Here is a 20,191-nt window from a genome sequence, read left to right as displayed (position 1 = left end):
TCCTTAGAGAACCATTAGCACATTAACCCTAGCCTGGGTTCCCGTCTGTTTAACGTTCATTACACTCCTTAGAGAACCGTTAGCACATTAACCCTAGCCTGGGTACCCGTCTGTTTAACGTTCATTACACTCCTTAGAGAACCGTTAGCACATTAACCCTAGCCTGGGTTCCCGTCTGTTTCGCTGTCAATACCCTCCTTGGCACTCTTTGTCATGCAATGTTCCCACAAACAGACTGGATATTGGAGAGAGTTAAAAGGCCATGCTTTCTGAGATGATACCGTATGTGTGGATCATCACGGGGCTTCTGCCTTTATCTGTCCAATGAGATGATACCGTATATGTGGATCATCATGGGGGTTCCACCTCTATCTGTCCAATGAGATGATACCGTATGTGTGGATCATCATGGGGGTTCCACCTCTATCTGTCCAATGAGATGATACCGTATGTGTGGATCATCATGGGGGTTCTGCCTTTATCTGTCCAATGAGATGATACCGTATGTGTGGATCATCACGGGGCTTCTGCCTTTATCTGTCCAATGAGATGATACCGTATGTGTGGATCATCATGGGGCTTCTGTCTTTATCTGTCCAATGAGATGATACCGTATGTGTGGATCATCATGGGGGTACCTCCTTCATCTGTCCAATGAGATGATACCGTATGTGTGGATCATCATGGGGGTACCTCCTTCATCTGTCCAATGAGATGATACCGTATGTGTGGATCATCATGGGGGTACCGCCTTCATCTGTCCAATGAGATGATACCGTATGTGTGGATCATCATGGGGGTACTGCCTCTATCTGTCCAATGAGATGATACCGTATGTGTGGATCATCATGGGGGTACCGCCTCTATCTGTCCAATGAGATGATACCGTATGTGTGGATCATCATGGGGGTACCTCCTTCATCTGTCCAATGAGATGATACCGTATGTGTGGATCATCATGGGGGTACCGCCTCTATCTGTCCAATGAGATGATACCATATGTGTGGATCATCATGGGGGTACCGCCTCTATCTGTCCAATGAGATGATACCGTATGTGTGGATCATCATGGGGGTACCGCCTCTATCTGTCCAATGAGATGATACCGTATGTGTGGATCATCATGGGGGTACCGCCTCTATCTGTCCAATGAGATGATACCGTATGTGTGGATCATCATGGGGGTACCGCCTCTATCTGTCCAATGAGATGATACCGTATGTGTGGATCATCATGGGGGTACTGCCTCTATCTGTCCAATGAGATGATACCATATGTGTGGATCATCATGGGGGTACTGCCTCTATCTGTCCAATGAGATGATCTGAATAGACCCTCTGTCCAATGAGATGATCTGAATAGACCCTCTGTCCAATGAGATGATCTGAATAGACCCTCTGTCCAATGAGATGATCTGAATAGACCCTCTGTCCAATGAGATGATCTGAATAGACCCTCTGTCCAATGAGATGATCTGAATAGACCCTCTGTCCAATGAGATGATCTGAATAGACCCTCTGTCCAATGAGATGATCTGAATAGACTCTGCACCACAGGGTATCATGCTGCTATTAGTAGCTGCAGCTTTGGGACCACAGATTAATGGTTTCATGACAGAATAGCTCCTACCGACAGCATCAACCTACTTTCAACCTGCACTAAAACCCATCTATAAAGTCAAAACGTCTCTTCACTACATCATCCGCGTTGACTTATACCTCAATGTAGGTCCACGTGCAATGGTATACGAAATAAATACCATTTCGGTCTGTAGCCCTACCCAATCAATGCATTTGGTGTTTGTTCTATACAGACATGATAATTACACTCGAGCATCACGGGGATTTAGGGGTTAAAGAAGGGCAAGCTCGCTAAAATGGTGGGAGACTACAGAGGATTCCCTAGCTCTGTTCCGAGCCGTTACACTAACATGCTTGTTGCTGACGCTGAGCGTTTCTAAAAGTTAACAGCTGGTTACGTAACGCCCGGGACTAGAGCTAGGATCTCCACGCTTCTCCGTCCCGTCCGCGCTCCGTTCCGCGTCGTGTTGTTCACTCTTGGTTTGGCTTTGTTATTACCAGTCCAAAGTCCAACAGACAGACAGCTCACACACAACAGGACAAGGAGACAAACCACTCCGTTGCACCAACTTTTATTTCCCCCCTACAAACTTTACGCCAAACCGTAAGTAATTATACCAGACAAACTTTGCGCATTGATATTGCACAATATGATTTGTAGTTTTTTTTGTGCAAATGGTTAGCCTACGTTTTTCCTTGGAAAGAAGCCGCAATTGTTTTTGGGGTTTGACACGCTTGATATTTTGATGAGCCCTTTGGAAGAGAAAGAAAAGGCGAATGGGGCATGTATGTAGAATTTAAACAGAATTCGGGGGATATAATCTTCGGAATGGTAAAAGCAATGGTGCTGTGTTTTCTTCCGTTACTGGTGATGTGGCGTGCGATGTGTGTAACTGTTGGTTGAACACCAGGACTCAAGCGCCGACGTCTGGAATTGAGACCAGTCGTATCCCAGACATTTAAACTTTATAACCAGAACGTTACCATCGTCTGTTCTCCTGATGATGTGGATACATTTGTAGCCAAGTTATATGCTGAATCATCATTGTTGATCATTGTTGATGCATCATGATAAAAATATGCACACTTTTTGTGTTCAACATTGCAACGTTTCTTGTAGTGTTTTATATATATATATTTGAGAGGTGTTTTGAGAGGTGTGAACAGGCCTTTTTTTTAAATGGTGAAATTGAATATGGAAGTCTGAAACACGGCTTTTCAGTCTCTGACAGACGAAGGGTTTAGTCTATTGTTATGAAAAAAACAAGGCATCTGATTTAGGTTTTTCTTCGTCCATTAGCTGGTCTGGAATGGTCGACCACGTTGGTATAAGTTACATTCTTTCCCGTTGTATTTGATATTGTGTCTAAACGTTCAAACTAAAACGGAGGGTTGAACAGTGCGGTATCCTAAGGACATCCACTGACCTCCACACATTCTGTAGTGTAGATTATACTTCCAACACATGGAACATACTGCCCAAGTACTTTACCAGCAGCATTCACCGTTTTTGGCCAGGGCCATCTATATTATATTATCTCAAGGCTGATCTCGCATCTGTTTTGTCTTATAGTTGTAATGGGTAATATTACATGGACAGAGAGGGACCTGATCCTAGATCAGCGCTCCTGTTTTGAACACGGGCCCAGAACAGAGGTTGTTTAGTAACTTGTTCCTACCAGACCAGTGATGACCCAGAACAGAGGTTGATTAGTAACTTGTTCCTACCAGACCAGTGATGACCCAGAACAGAGGTTGTTTAGTAACTTGTTCCTACCAGACCAGTGATGGTCCAGAACAGAGGTTAGTTAGTAACTTGTTCCTACCAGACCAGTGATGGTCCAGAACAGAGGTTGATTAGTAACTTGTTCCTACCAGACCAGTGATGGTCCAGAACAGAGGTTGTTTAGTAACTTGTTCCTACCAGACCAGTGATGGTCCAGAACAGAGGTTGTTTAGTAACTTGTTCCTACCAGACCAGTGATGGTCCAGAACAGAGGTTGTTTAGTAACTTGTTCCTACCAGACCAGTGATGGTCCAGAACAGAGGTTGGTTAGTAACTTGTTCCTACCAGACCAGTGATGACCCAGAACAGAGGTTGATTAGTAACTTGTTCCTACCAGACCAGTGATGACCCAGAACAGAGGTTGTTTAGTAACTCATATCTCCTTGTTTCATATCTCCTGTAACATCAGACTATCAGTCTAGTTTCATATCTCCTTGTTTCATATCTCCTCCTCTCTGTAACATCCGACTATCAGTCTTGTTTAATATCTCCTCCTCTCTGTAACATCAGACTATCAGTCTAGTTTCATATCTCCTTGTTTAATATCTCCTCCTCTCTGTAACGTAACAGACTATCAGTCTTGTTTCTTATCTCCTCCTCTCTGTAACGTAACAGACTATCAGTCTTGTTTCATATCTCCTCCTCTCTGTAACGTAACAGACTATCAGTCTTGTTTCTTATCTCCTCCTCTCTGTAACGTAACAGACTATCAGTCTTGTTTCATATCTCCTCCTCTCTGTAACGTAACAGACTATCAGTCTTGTTTCATATCTCCTCCTCTCTGTAACGTAACAGACTATCAGTCTTGTTTCATATCTCCTCCTCTCTGTAACGTAACAGACTATCAGTCTTGTTTCATATCTCCTCCTCTCTGTAACGTAACAGACTATCAGTCTTGTTTCATATCTCCTCCTCTCTGTAACGTAACAGACTATCAGTCTTGTTTCATATCTCCTCCTCTCTGTAACGTAACAGACTATCAGTCTTGTTTCATATCTCCTCCTCTCTGTAACGTAACAGACTATCAGTCTAGTTTCATATCTCCTCCTCTCTGTGTATGTAAATGCAGTTATACAGGACAATGTCGATGTTGGTTAAACTCAATAGTGTATGTTTGTTTTATTACAGTTGTTGTATGTGACTGGTGGGCAGAGATAGCTGTGTGTGACTGGTGGGCAGAGCTAGCTGTGTGTGACTGGTGGGCAGAGCTAGCTGTGTGTGACTGGTGGGCAGAGCTAGCTGTGTGTGACTGGTGGGCAGAGCTAGCTGTGTGTGTGACTGGTGGGCAGAGCTAGCTGTGTGTGTGACTGGTGGGCAGAGCTAGCTGTGTGTGTGACTGGTGGGCAGAGCGGGCTGTGTGTGTGACTGGTGGGCAGAGCGAGCTGTGTGTGTGACTGGTGGGCAGAGCGAGCTGTGTGTGTGACTGGTGGGCAGAGCGAGCTGTGTGTGTGACTGGTGGGCAGAGCGAGCTGTGTGTGTGACTGGTGGGCAGAGCGGGCTGTGTGTGTGACTGGTGGGCAGAGCGAGCTGTGTGTGTGACTGGTGGGCAGAGCGAGCTGTGTGTGTGACTGGTGGGCAGAGCGAGCTGTGTGTGTGACTGGTGGGCAGAGCGGGCTGTGTGTGTGACTGGTGGGCAGAGCGGGCTGTGTGTGTGACTGGTGGGCAGAGCTAACTGTGTGTGTGACTGGTGGGCAGAGCGGGCTGTGTGTGTGACTGGTGGGCAGAGCGGGCTGTGTGTGTGACTGGTGGGCAGAGCGAGCTGTGTGTGTGACTGGTGGGCACCCTAATGGTATCATGCCAGCGTGTGGGTGGTGAGTACACCGATGACATCAGTTGGCCAGTCTCCCAGTGTGGACTCTCTCATCAATGCCAGAGATGACTGGCTGAGAGACTTTCTTTCACTTTTACTTTAGTTGTTGATCTGATCCCCTCGCTGGACTTAGTTGGGTTTTTCCCCCTGTGTTTTAGAGACAGAAGGAAAGATGTGGACAACATAGTTGTAACTGGCCCAACCCTTAAGCTCTGTTCACATACCCAGAATAAATATAAATAAATGTGGTTTTTTAGTTATTTTTCAAGTTAAGTTGATTGTGAATTGTGTTTTGAATGGGATCATTGTACTACGAGTGGGCAATTCCACGGTAACGAAATTACACTTTAAAATATATGCCAAACACAAAAACTGTATTTGAATGTTTATCAAACCATACAAGTCTATGCACCAGGACTACGTTGAACAAGTGTCGCTGGTAAATGTAGCAAAAACTAACTTAGTGGAAGAACTGTGCAGATGTAGACTTTGGTAACAGAATTACAGTAAAATCTCACTCTGTGTTTTATGACCACGTTCCCCAAACACCCTGTTTAAATATCTGTTCTGAATTCAGATTCAAACGTTTTCCCACAAACACCCTGTTTAAATATCTGCTCTGAATTCAGATCCAAACGTTTTCCCATAAACACCCTGTTTAAATATCTGCTCTGAATTCAGATCCAAACGTTTTCCCACAAACACCCTGTTTAAATATCTGCTCTGAATTCAGATTCAAACGTTTTCCCACAAACACCCTGTTTAAATATCTGCTCTGAATTCAGATTCAAACGTTTTCCCACAAACACCCTGTTTAAATATCTGCTCTGAATTCAGATTCAAACGTTTTCCCACAAACACCCTGTTTAAATATCTGCTCTGAATTCAGATTCAAACGTTTTCCCACAAACACCCTGTTTAAATATCTGCTCTGAATTCAGATTCCAACGTTTTCCCACAAACACCCTGTTTAAATATCTGCTCTGAATTCAGATTCCAAGATGTCTGCAGATAGAACTGTCTGTCAGCTATGACATCACACCTTGAGATTTGAAAATCTCTCTCCTTTTTGTTTTGGTTATTGAACTACAATACGTGAAGTGGGTTTACACCCATTAACGGGAATTACGGTAACAAAATGACATAATTGGTCCCTAAACAGAAATGCATAATTATGGTTTTGAATGTCTATTTTTCTGCATATTTAAGCATTCCTCTTGAGCTGTCTATATCCTCCTGACTGGTGTTTATTTATATTAAAGAAGATAAATATGCTTCTGTGCCCCTCTGCTCAAATCTGGGTAAAAGACTGAAAGGGAATGTGAGTTATTCACTACATTTGAGTTATTGCTTGCTTTTTGTCTAAAGGGTACCAAGCTTGCCAGCAGGCATGTCAGCGAAGATAGTTAGACAAGATAGCTACTCTAACTTGATTGATAGCAATTTAATGAAGCTGGTTTCAGCTGAATCAAAGACAAATCTCATGGGTGGACGTCTGTTTTCTGAGGCTTCTGGGAGCTCATGAGTCCATTCTGATGGAAAGGCCCGAGTACAGAAAGTCTTGTTTTTTAATGTTTTATGTTTTGCGTTTGACTCTCACACAGTAAATAATTTCAAACAGTTTCTTATGAACATGATTGCAGTTTGCCTGCATTCTATGTGTGTGTGTCACACTGACGCTATAGCTCGTGTGTCAGACTTTGTTCATAGAAACTGTCCTATCTACTGAGGTGTTGTTCATGTAGCCTAGGTGACAGTCTGGGACGCAGGTTACCTGCTTTCTAGGCTTGTTAGTGGTAGACTACATGAACTGTTGATGAATCAAGCCCACCAATCACCAGCTGCTCTACCAGTGGGAGGACGGCCCATCAATCACCAGCTGCTCTACCAGTGGGAGGACGGCCCACCAATCACCAGCTGCTCTACCAGTGGGAGGACGGCCCATCAATCACCAGCTGCTCTACCAGTGGGAGGACGGCCCACCAATCACCAGCTGCTCTACCAGTGGGAGGACGGCCCACCAATCACCAGCTGCTCTACCAGTGGGAGGACGGCCCACCAATCACCAGCCGCTCTACCAGTGGGAGGACGGTCCACCAATCACCAGCTGCTCTACCAGTGGGAGGACGGTCCACCAATCACCAGCTGCTCTACTAATGGGAGGACGTCTGTAGTGGTTTGACCCAACAGGTTGTTTCTTTATTCAAAAGGACATCATTGAATCAGATGAACTCTTCAAATTCAACCGATGAACCCAGAACTCTTAATAGTCCCTAATCCCTGCATCCACAGTAGAGAACATTGCACCCCTGTAACTACTAGACTCTATATAGTCCCCCAGCCACAGTAGAGAACATTGCACCCCTGTAACTACTAGACTCTATATAGTCCCCCAGCCACAGTAGAGAACATTGCACCCCTGTAACTACTAGACTCTATATAGTCCCCCAGCCACAGTAGAGAACATTGCACCCCTGTAACTACTAGACTCTATATAGTCCCCCAGCCACAGTAGAGAACATAGCACCCCTGTAACTACTAGACTCTATATAGTCCCCCAGCCACAGTAGAGAACATTGCACCCCTGTAACTACTAGACTCTATATAGTCCCCCAGCCACAGTAGAGAACATTGCACCCCTGTAACTACTAGACTCTATATAGTCCCCCAGCCACAGTAGAGAACATTGCACCCCTGTAACTACTAGACTCTATATAGTCCCCCAGCCACAGTAGAGAACATTGCACCCTTGTAACTACTAGCCTCTATATAGTCCCCCAGCCACAGTAGAGAACATTGCACCCCTGTAACTACTAGACTCTATATAGTCCCCCAGCCACAGTAGAGAACATTGCACCCCTGTAACTACTAGACTCTATATAGTCCCCCAGCCACAGTAGAGAACATTGCACCCCTGTAACTACTAGACTCTATATAGTCCCCCAGCCACAGTAGAGAACATTGCACCCCTGTAACTACTAGCCTCTATATAGTCCCCCAGCCACAGTAGAGAACATTGCACCCCTGTAACTACTAGACTCTATATAGTCCCCCAGCCACAGTAGAGAACATTGCACCCCTGTAACTACTAGACTCTATATAGTCCCCCAGCCACAGTAGAGAACATTGCACCCCTGTAACTACTAGACTCTATATAGTCCCCCAGCCACAGTAGAGAACATTGCACCCCTGTAACTACTAGCCTCTATATAGTCCCCCAGCCACAGTAGAGAACATTGCACCCCTGTAACTACTAGACTCTATATAGTCCCCCAGCCACAGTAGAGAACATTGCACCCCTGTAACTACTAGCCTCTATATAGTCCCCCAGCCACAGTAGAGAACATTGCACCCCTGTAACTACTAGACTCTATATAGTCCCCCAGCCACAGTAGAGAACATTGCACCCCTGTAACTACTAGACTCTATATAGTCCCCCAGCCACAGTAGAGAACATTGCACCCCTGTAACTACTAGACTCTATATAGTCCCCCAGCCACAGTAGAGAACATTGCACCCCTGTAACTACTAGCCTCTATATAGTCCCCCAGCCACAGTAGAGAACATTGCACCCCTGTAACTACTAGACTCTATATAGTCCCCCAGCCACAGTAGAGAACATTGCACCCCTGTAACTACTAGACTCTATATAGTCCCCCAGCCACAGTAGAGAACATTGCACCCCTGTAACTACTAGACTCTATATAGTCCCCCAGCCACAGTAGAGAACATTGCACCCCTGTAACTACTAGACTCTATATAGTCCCCCAGCCACAGTAGAGAACATTGCACCCCTGTAACTACTAGACTCTATATAGTCCCCCAGCCACAGTAGAGAACATTGCACCCCTGTAACTACTAGACTCTATATAGTCCCCCAGCCACAGTAGAGAACATTGCACCCCTGTAATTACTAGCCTCTATATAGTCCCCCAGCCACAGTAGAGAACATTGCACCCCTGTAACTACTAGCCTCTATAGTGGGAACCATGTGTTTCTCCTCTGTTTACATGTCCCTGGTAGTTGGGGGGGGGTGACTATGTGAGAGGGGGGGGGGGGTTTGGGGTGGCCAAGCGTGAGACTTCTTTCTCAGCAGGAGCCCCCCTCATTCAGACAAACACCCCTCCCCATCTTCCTACCCCCCCCCCCCTTTCCCCCAGGCGGTTGTCATGGGAACGTCACAGAAGGAGTGTTAATGAAGTACGTTCAAACTGGTTCTGTTACCATCAGTGGAACGGTCTTTGGTTGAATAGATTACTGAGTCCAGGGCTACAACCTAAACAGCACAGTATTCCCTTTATATTACACTACTTTTGACCAGAGCCCTATGGCCAGGGTGCCATTATATATTACACTACTTTTAACCAGAGTCCTATGGCCAGGGTGCCATTATATATTACACTACTTTTGACCAGAGCCCTATGGCCAGGGTGCCATTATATATTACACTACTTTTAACCAGAGCCCTATGGCCAGGGTGCCATTATATATTACACTACTTTTAACCAGAGTCCTATGGCCAGGGTGCCATTATATATTACACTATTTTTAACCAGAGCCCTATGGCCAGGGTGCCATTATATATTACACTACTTTAACCAGAGTCCTATGGCCAGGGTGCCATTATATATTACACTACTTTTAACCAGAGTCCTATGGCCAGGGTGCCATTATATATTACACTACTTTTAACCAGAGCCCTATGGCCAGGGTGCCATTATATATTACACTACTTTAACCAGAGTCCTATGGCCAGGGTGCCATTATATATTACACTATTTTTAACCAGAGTCCTATGACCAGGGTGCCATTATATATTACACTACTTTTAACCAGAGTCCTATGGCCAGGGTGCCATTATATATTACACTACTTTTAACCAGAGTCCTATGGCCAGGGTGCCATTATATATTACACTACTTTTGACCAGAGTCCTATGGCCAGGGTGCCATTATATATTACACTACTTTAACCAGAGTCCTATGGCCAGGGTGCCATTATATATTACACTACTTTTAACCAGAGTCCTATGGCCAGGGTGCCATTATATATTACACTACTTTTAACCAGAGTCCTATGGCCAGGGTGCCATTATATATTACACTACTTTTAACCAGAGTCCTATGACCAGGGTGCCATTATATATTACACTACTTTTAACCAGAGTCCTATGGCCAGGGTGCCATTATATATTACACTACTTTTAACCAGAGTCCTATGGCCAGGGTGCCATCATATATTACACTACTTTTAACCAGAGTCCTATGGCCAGGGTGCCATTATATATTACACTACTTTTAACCAGAGCCCTATGGCCAGGGTGCCATTATATATTACACTACTTTAACCAGAGTCCTATGGCCAGGGTGCCATTATATATTACACTACTTTTAACCAGAGTCCTATGGCCAGGGTGCCATTATATATTACACTACTTTTAACCAGAGTCCTATGGCCAGGGTGCCATTATATATTACACTACTTTTAACCAGAGTCCTATGGCCAGGGTGCCATTATATATTACACTACTTTTAACCAGTCCTATGGCCAGGGTGCCATTATATAGTACACTACTTTTAACCAGAGTCCTATGGCCAGGGTGCCATTATATATTACACTACTTTTAACCAGAGTCCTATGGCCAGGGTGCCATTATATATTACACTACTTTTAACCAGAGTCCTATGGCCAGGGTGCCATTATATATTACACTACTTTTAACCAGAGTCCTATGGCCAGGGTGCCATTATATATTACACTACTTTTAACCAGAGCCCTATGGCCAGGGTGCCATTATAACCAGAGTCCTATGGCCAGGGTGCCATTATATATTACACTACTTTTAACCAGAGTCCTATGGCCAGGGTGCCATTATATATTACACTACTTTTAACCAGAGTCCTATGGCCAGGGTGCCATTATATATTACACTACTTTTAACCAGAGTCCTATGGCCAGGGTGCCATTATATATTACACTACTTTTAACCAGTCCTATGGCCAGGGTGCCATTATATAGTACACTACTTTTAACCAGAGTCCTATGGCCAGGGTGCCATTATATATTACACTACTTTTAACCAGAGTCCTATGGCCAGGGTGCCATTATATATTACACTACTTTTAACCAGAGTCCTATGGCCAGGGTGCCATTATATATTACACTACTTTTAACCAGAGTCCTATGGCCAGGGTGCCATTTATATATTACACTACTTTTAACCAGAGTACTATGGCCAGGGTGCCATTATATATTACACTACTTTTAACCAGAGTCCTATGGCCAGGGTGCCATTATATATTACACTACTTTTAACCAGAGTCCTATGGCCAGGGTGCCATTATAACCAGAGTCCTATGGCCAGGGTGCCATTTGGGACTCAGCCCATGACTGTTGGGGCTCGCGCTGCTGACAAGTCCAGGCTGCACCCCTCACTGTTGACACCTCTCACCCCCTTTCTGATCCTCACCCTACACTCCCTTGTTTCTCTGGCCCTCCCAGCCCAGTTACCTCAACCCCCTTGTTTCTCTGGCCCTCCCAGCCCAGTTACCTTAACCCCCTTGTTTCTCTGGCCCTCCCAGCCCAGTTACCTCAACCCCCCTTGTTTCTCTGGCCCTCCCAGCCCAGTTACCTCAACCCCCCTTGTTTCTCTGGCCCTCCCAGCCCAGATAACCAGGCAGGGATAGTTTTACACCTTTTTAAAAACAGCCTCAGGTCACTTGGTCATAACTAAACATTGTTCTGGTGAGAAAGAAGACATCTTTCATATCTGTCTGCTGTTGTAGTGAAGAGGCCTGTGTCCCAACTGACGCCATAATCCCTATCTAGTGCAATACTCTTTGAACAGAGCCCTATGCACCCTGGTTCAAAGTAGCGCGCTACATAGGGAATAGGGTGTTATTTGGAACGCTGTTTGAATGTACGGCTGGAGTGGAGTGGTCCTCTCCTCTCCGTGTTGAGTTTCTCCTTTTGTTCAGGGATCTGAGTGGCTGAAAGCTGCCTTTGTTTTGGGGGCCAACTCAAAGCGGGGCTCTGTCTGTCTGTCTGTTTGTCTGCCTGTCTTGTCCTGTCTGTCTGTCTGGTCTGTCTGTCCTTCCCGTCTGTCTGTCTTGCCCTGTCTGTCTGCCTGTCTTGTCCTGTCTGTCTTGTCCTGTCTGTCTGTGAGGCTAGAGGATGGTTGCTGGAGGATGATGGCTCTGGTGTGTGAGAGAGATGTAGAAGAGGGGGCCAATGGGTTTTGTTAATGAGGGCAGGTGTTGTTAAGGGACGTGTTGTGTGGGTTTGGAGAAAAGTGTTTTGAGCATGTGTGTAGTCTTCACCAGAGACTTAACCAGAGAGACTTAACCAGAGAGACTTAACCAGAGAGACTTAACCAGAGAGACTTAACCAGAGCTTAACCAGAGAGACTTAACCAGAGAGACTTAACCAGAGAGACTTAACCAGAGAGACTTCACCAGAGAGACTTCACCAGAGAGACTTCACCAGAGAGACTTCACCAGAGAGACTTCACCAGAGAGACTTCACCAGAGAGACTTCACCAGAGAGACTTCACCAGAGAGACTTCACCAGAGAGACTTCACCAGAGAGACTTCACCAGAGAGACTTCACCAGAGAGACTTCACCAGAGAGACTTCACCAGAGAGACTTCACCAGAGACTGGCTAGACCAGCTGAACACTGATGAAACTTAACCTTGCCCTGCTTGGGGAACAGGCTCGTTCAAGTGGACGACAGCTCCATTAAAACTGTGTGTGTGTGTGTGTGTGTGAGATTTGTCCTCTAACAGGGGAAGCCTGTATTCTAGCTTCATTATCACACCAATAGGATGATGTGTGATGACAGCTCAGTGCCTGTAGGATGGGAGTGACTAATACGACTGGTGTTCAACACGTCCACACTCAGCCTCTTTGACTGGTGTTCAACACGTCCACACTCAGCCTCTTTGACTGGTGTTCAACACGTCCACACTCAGCCTCTTTGACTGGTGTTCAACACGTCCACACTCAGCCTCTTTGACTGGTGTTCAACACCTCCACACTCAGCCTCTTTGACTGGTGTTCAACACCTCCACACTCAGCCTCTTTGACTGGTGTTCAACACGTCCACACTCAGCCTCTTTGACTGGTGTTCAACACGTCCACACTCAGCCTCTTTGACTGGTGTTCAACACGTCCACACTCAGCCTCTTTGACTGGTGTTCAACACGTCCACACTCAGCCTCTTTGACTGGTGTTCAACACGTCCACACTCAGCCTCTTTGACTGGTGTTCAACACGTCCACACTCAGCCTCTTTGACTGGTGTTCAACACGTCCACACTCAGCCTCTTTGACTGGTGTTCAACACGTCCACACTCAGCCTCTTTGACTGGTGTTCAACACGTCCACACTCAGCCTCTTTGACTGGTGTTCAACACGTCCACACTCAGCCTCTTTGACTGGTGTTCAACACGTCCACACTCAGCCTCTTTGACTGGTGTTCAACACCTCCACACTCAGCCTCTTTGACTGGTGTTCAACACGTCCACACTCAGCCTCTTTGACTGGTGTTCAACACGTCCACACTCAGCCTCTTTGACTGGTGTTCAACACGTCCACACTCAGCCTCTTTGACTGGTGTTCAACACGTCCACACTCAGCCTCTTTGACTGGTGTTCAACACGTCCACACTCAGCCTCTTTGACTGGTGTTCAACACGTCCACACTCAGCCTCTTTGACTGGTGTTCAACACGTCCACACTCAGCCTCTTTGACTGGTGTTCAACACGTCCACACTCAGCCTCTTTGACTGGTGTTCAACACGTCCACACTCAGCCTCTTTGACTGGTGTTCAACACGTCCACACTCAGCCTTTGACTGGTGTTCAACACGTCCACACTCAGCCTCTTTGACTGGTGTTCAACACGTCCACACTCAGCCTCTTTGACTGGTGTTCAACACGTCCACACTCAGCCTCTTTGACTGGTGTTCAACACGTCCACACTCAGCCTCTTTGACTGGTGTTCAACACGTCCACACTCAGCCTCTTTGACTGGTGTTCAACACGTCCACACTCAGCCTCTTTGACTGGTGTTCAACACGTCCACACTCAGCCTCTTTGACTGGTGTTCAACACGTCCACACTCAGCCTCTTTGACTGGTGTTCAACACGTCCACACTCGGCCTCTTTGACTGGTGTTCAACACGTCCACACTCGGCCTCTTTGACTGGTGTTCAACACGTCCACACTCGGCCTCTTTGACTGGTGTTCAACACGTCCACACTCGGCCTCTTTGACTGGTGTTCAACACGTCCACACTCGGCCTCTCTGACTGGTGTTCAACACGTCCACACTCGGCCTCTCTGACTGGTGTTCAACACGTCCACACTCGGCCTCTCTGACTGGTGTTCAACACGTCCACACTCGGCCTCTCTGACTGGTGTTCAACACGTCCACACTCGGCCTCTCTGACTGGTGTTCAACACGTCCACACTCGGCCTCTTTGACTGGTGTTCAACACGTCCACACTCGGCCTCTTTGACTGGTGTTCAACACGTCCACACTCGGCCTCTTTGACTGGTGTTCAACACGTCCACACTCGGCCTCTTTGACTGGTGTTCAACACGTCCACACTCGGCCTCTGACTGGTGTTCAACACGTCCACACTCGGCCTCTTTGACTGGTGTTCAACACGTCCACACTCAGCCTCTTTGACTCTACACAGGAGAGCGCTTGTAGGGTTGTCACAATTCCCAGTATGACCGTACTACCAGACCAGACTTTCCTTGGCCCCAAAAAATAAAACCTAAAGCAGATGAAACACTTTGGTCCTTTTTTAAAAACCTACTTTATGTAAAATATTGTGACTCTGGATGCCAACATGATGAGTGTGTTTCCTGAAATGAAGTCCCCTGCATATTTTGTTTCCTTCGCTTTCTTACTTCCTGGTATCAAGATACTGGAAGAGTGACAACCCCTACAGCACTGATCTGTCAAATTTAAACACATTTGTTTTGCCTTCTTATTGGCTACTAATAAACACAACATTCTATATGTTTGGCTTTCTTATTGGCTTCTAATAAACACATTATATACAGTTGAAGTCGGAAGTTTACATACACTTAGGTTGGAGTCATTAAACCTCGTTTTTCAACAACTCCACAAATTTCTTGTTCACAAACTATATTTTTGGCAACTATATGACACAAGTCATTTTTCCAAATATTGTTTACAGACAGATTATTTCACTTATAATTCACTGTATCACAATTCCAGTGGGTCAGAAGTTTACATACACTAAGTTGACTGTGCCTTTAAACAGCTTGGAAAATTCCAGAAAATTATGTCATGGCTTTAGAAGCTTCTGATAGGCTAATTGACATAATTTGAGTCAATTGGAGGTGTACCTGTGGATGTATTTCAAGGCCTACCTTCAAACTCAGTGCCTCTTTGCTTGACATCATGGAGAAAATCAAAAGAAATCAGCCAAGACCTCCGAAATAAAATTGTAGACCTCCACATGTCTGGTTCATCCTTGGGAGCAATTTCCAAATGCCTGAAGGTACCACATTCATCTGTACAAACAATAGTACGCAAGTATATACACCATGGAACCACGCAGCCGTCATACCGCTCAGGAAGGAGACGCGTTCTGTCTCCTAGAAATGAACGTACTTTGGTGCGAAAAGTGCAAAATCAATCCCAGAACAACAACAAAGGACCTTGTCAAGATGCTGGAGGAAACCGGTACAAAAGTATCTATATCCACAGTAAAATGAGTCCTAGATCGACATAGCCTTTCAGGCTGCTCAGCAAGGAAGAAGCCACTGCTCCAAAACCGCTTAAAAAAGCCAGACTACGATTTGCAACTGCACATGGGGACAAAGATCGTACTTTTTGGAGAAATGTCCTCTGGTCCGATGAAACAAAAATAGAACTGTTTGGCCATAATGACCATCGTTATGTTTTGAGGAAAAAGGGGGATGCTTGCTAGCTGAAGAACACCATCCCAACCGTGAAGCACGGGGGTGGCAGCATCATGTTGTGGGGGTGCTTTGCTGCAGGAGGGACTGGTGCACTTCACAAAATAGATTGCATCATGAGGGAGGAAAATGATGTGGATATATTGAAGCAACATCTCAAGACCTCAGTCAGGAAGTTAAAGCTTGGTCGCAAATGGGTCTTCCAAATGGACAATGACCCCAAGCATACTTCCAAAGTTGTGGCAAAATGGCTTAAGGAAAACAAAGTGAAGGTATTGGAGTGGCCATCACAAAGCCCTGACCTCAATCCTATAGAAAATTAGTGGGCAGAACTGAAAAAGTGTGTGCGAGCAAGGAGCACTACAAACCTGACTCAGTTACACCAGCTCTGTCAGGAGGAATGGGCCAAAATTCACCCAACTTATTGTGGGAAGCTTGTGGAAGGCTACCCAAAACGTTTGACCCAAGTTAAACAAATAAAAGGCAATGCTACCAAATACTAACTGAGTGTATGTAAACTTCTGACCCACTGGGAATGTGATGAAAGAAATAAAAGCTATTATTCTGACATTTCACATTCTTAAAATAAAGTGGTGATCCTAACTGACCTAAGACAGGGAATTTTTACTAGGATTAAATGTCAGGAATTGTGAAACTGAGTTTAAATGTATTTGGCTAAGGTGTATGTAAATTTCTGACTTCAACTGTATGTATATATATATCTATATCCATCCATTCCAGAGAGGGTATGTATTTCCCAAAGAAACCATAGACTAAATTGTCTTGTCCTCGCCTCCTGCACGGCTCTAACCAGCTCAGGAGTGTGAGAGGAGTCGGTGTCTTAACGGAATCGTTAACGGAATCGTGTGTGTCAGAATGGACGCTAATGTCACCCTGCAGACAGAACAACAGATGTCAGAAGTCATCTTATCTTTGTACATTTCACCTTTTTAACACACAGAAGCACATTCTTTCCTTATCTCTCTGTAGGCCCTCTAGATACAGTCTCTCACAGAATGTCCTTATTTCCTCCTAGTTTTAGTTACTATGTTACTAGGGGGGAGAGAAAGACTAACATTTGAAGAAGAGTCCTGTGGCACAGCAGTAATGGAAGTGTCTTGGCACACACATACTGTAAACAAAAGCAGATTCTTATCCCTTTTACACATGATGTCAAAATCAGGGATGGGCAACTGGCAGCCCCTTTTTTTGTAGGCCCTTCGGAGGTGGACTCATTCGGCGTCTCAACTTACTGTTTGACAGTTAGAATAGTAGAATACACAAGGTGCAATTTAAAATAAAAAAAAATGGGTTTTGCGTCAGCAGTCAGCCATTTCTTTGTGCGTGGGGGGGATTGGTAAGTTAGTCTACCGCCCAGCTATCTAAACCTGTAGTGAGCATGGTTGAATTACCGACCGGGGTGGAGCCCATTGATCATCAGTTATCATATTAAAAACTGCAAACGTTTGCCTCCAGCCTGTGAAGAGTAGGAAATGAGCTGTAAAACTGTTATTCTCTCTGTTCCATGGCATAATGAGTAGAATTAGAGCTGGCTGATATGATTTTTTTTAGGCCATATCATATCTCAATGTTTTTGTTTTATTTATTTTTTAACTTATGGGCAATTCACCACATATCTAGTTATTTAATGTTTTCTCTAAATAAGCGTTGTTGTACAATGAAAGGTCAAATACACTGCATTTCAAACAGTCAGCAATAATCACATTCAGAGCTTGTGACGTTCCACCCAGGCTGAATATAAGCCACAAGATCCACTAATAATTTAATTATTATAACAAAATAGTTTAACCTGCTTTTTGTTTTTCAATAATCACTGATCTGGCTTTCAAGTCTATGAAATGTTTTTTATTTATTTTTTTGTTACAAATTTTCCCAAAACCTGCAAAATGCGCATTCACTAATAATGACTGACTTCTTGTAGCAGTTATTATATGAAATTAGCACAGGTTCCGTCAACAATCTCTCAAGCCCACGTGTTAGTAATTAGCCAGCTGATCTATATATTTCAGGTGTAGCTTGGATCTGTCTGCTAACAAGGTAGACCAGTTGAATCGTTATGGACACACCTCTGTCTCCAGCTGTTTGAACAGCATGTCAGCTGATGTTGAAATCAAGTGACTTACCTTAGTTCGCATAATGAGAATGAGTTGACAATTCCTTATATAATTGTGTTTTTATGATTATTGCATATATATATAAACACAGACAAGACCGCTAGCATAACAGTCTTTGGCTAAAATGCAGCTAGCGGTAATGCTGCGCTCAACAAACTGAGCATTCATTTTCCAGAATCAATGTTCATTGATAGTACTGTTTTAGAAGTGTCTGCTCTGGGCGCCATTCAATGAGACATAAATAATAAGAGTGTCATTAGAAAGGTTCTCTTCTCTTACAGTGACATAATGTCTCAATGTGTTGTGGTGTCAATATGACCCATTCTGTTGGACCAGACAGGGAGTTGAAACTGCTTGTCAGAGAGGAAGATGAGATCTCTCAACTCTATTGGTGTGAAGGGAGGGGGAGGGGCTTGGTGTGAGGAGGGGCTTGGTGTGAGGAGGGGCTTGGTGTGAGGAGGGGCTTGGTGTGAGGAGGGGCTTGGTGTGAGGAGGGGCTTGGTGTGAGGAGGGGCTTGGTGTGAGGAGGGGCTTGGTGTGAGGAGGGGCTTGGTGTGGGGAGGGGCTTGGTGTGGGGAGGGGCTTGGTGTGGGGAGGGGCTTGGTGTGAGGGGCTTGGTGTGGGGAGGGGCTTGGTGTGGGGAGGGGCTTGGTGTGAGGAGGGGCTTGTGTGTGCGTGGCAGGGGGGAGGGGCTTGGTGTGTGTAAACCATAGAGGAAGGATCGAAGCATGAGGTTTTACTCCAAAATCTGTCCACAATCAGCCCAATGCGTTTCTATGGGCTTGTTTTGGACCTAAGTTTGTCGCTTGCCTTTCCGCCTTTTGGACAACGATTCCCATTGTTAGGGCGGAGACATGAGCATCTCGTCATTTATATCCAGATCTCTGGTGTAAATGGGCAGATGCACAGAGGAGCCAAGGAGACGAGACCAAAAAGACAACATGAGAACAAGCGGACCTAAACGCTCAGAAACATTAAAAAATCAAAACATTAAAAAACACAAAACTAGATTCTTGCGATTCAGGCATTTGGAATATCGTGCAAAAAAAATGGATGTGTGTATGCCGACCCACAAGCCACTGCAGCCTCTCAAGATGAGTTTTTGTTTTTCTTGTGGCCCCCATCCACATCAATGTTGCCCATCCCTGGTCTAGAAACAGTGTAGATCTAGTCTAGAACGTCCTTACTTTTCCTTTAGTTTATTTTAGGGCTGACCCCATTTAGTCAACTGGTCGATTGTTGGATCGATAGGCTGTTTGTCGAGCAGCGGCAAATTATATAAAAAATGACTAAGTACGTGCATCTGATTATACATATCAGTAGGTTTAGGCTACCTGGCCTGCACGCAAATTTAGGCCTATAAATGGTAGGCCTATAAATATACAATCAGATCCCCAAATTGGCACGTCCTGATTGTCTTAACTCACCACCACTGTGGAACTTTTCAAGTTTTTTTTTTTTTTTTTTACCTCAGAAAGCAAGTAAACAAAGTCTGTTTTTACATCCAGTAGCCTCAACAGCACTCTGTAGGGTAGCGCCATGGTGTAGCCGGAGGACAGTTAGTTTCCATCCTCCTCTGTGTACATTGACTTCAATACAAAACCTAGGAGGCTCATGGTTCTCACCCCCTTCCATAGACTTACACAGTAATTATGACAACTTCCGGAGGACGTCCTCCAACCTATCAGAGCTCTTGCAGCACGAACTGACATGTTGTCCACCCAATCAAGGGATCAGAGAATGGATCTTGTACTGAAAGCATAAGCTACAGCTAGCTAGCACTGCAGTGCATAAAATGTGGTGAGTAGTTGAGAGAGAGATTTTGTAGTATATTATGTTTCACTTAATTAACTATCATTGAATGCCGCTAGCTAGTTTAGCCTACTCAAACTACCATCTCAAACAGAGAGGGATGCTATGT

General features: G+C 45.0%; 1 protein-coding gene across 1 annotated transcript in view; it reads left to right on the top strand.

The window, feature by feature from the left end:
- Positions 1-2,025: 2,025 nt before the first annotated feature.
- LOC139575499 (CD82 antigen-like) overlaps positions 2,026-20,191 on the top strand; it is a 72,806-nt gene continuing 54,640 nt past the window's right edge. The window contains exon 1 of the mRNA XM_071400497.1: positions 2,026-2,184. The gene's annotated coding sequence lies outside the window, so the exon portion shown is untranslated. The remainder of the gene's footprint in view (positions 2,185-20,191) is intronic.

Source organism: Salvelinus alpinus, chromosome 5 (assembly GCF_045679555.1).
Source record: "Salvelinus alpinus chromosome 5, SLU_Salpinus.1, whole genome shotgun sequence".
NCBI classification, from domain to species: Eukaryota; Metazoa; Chordata; class Actinopteri; order Salmoniformes; family Salmonidae; genus Salvelinus; species Salvelinus alpinus.
The sequence above is the reverse complement of the archived record's forward strand: the minus strand, read 5'-3'. Positions and strand labels throughout refer to the sequence as shown.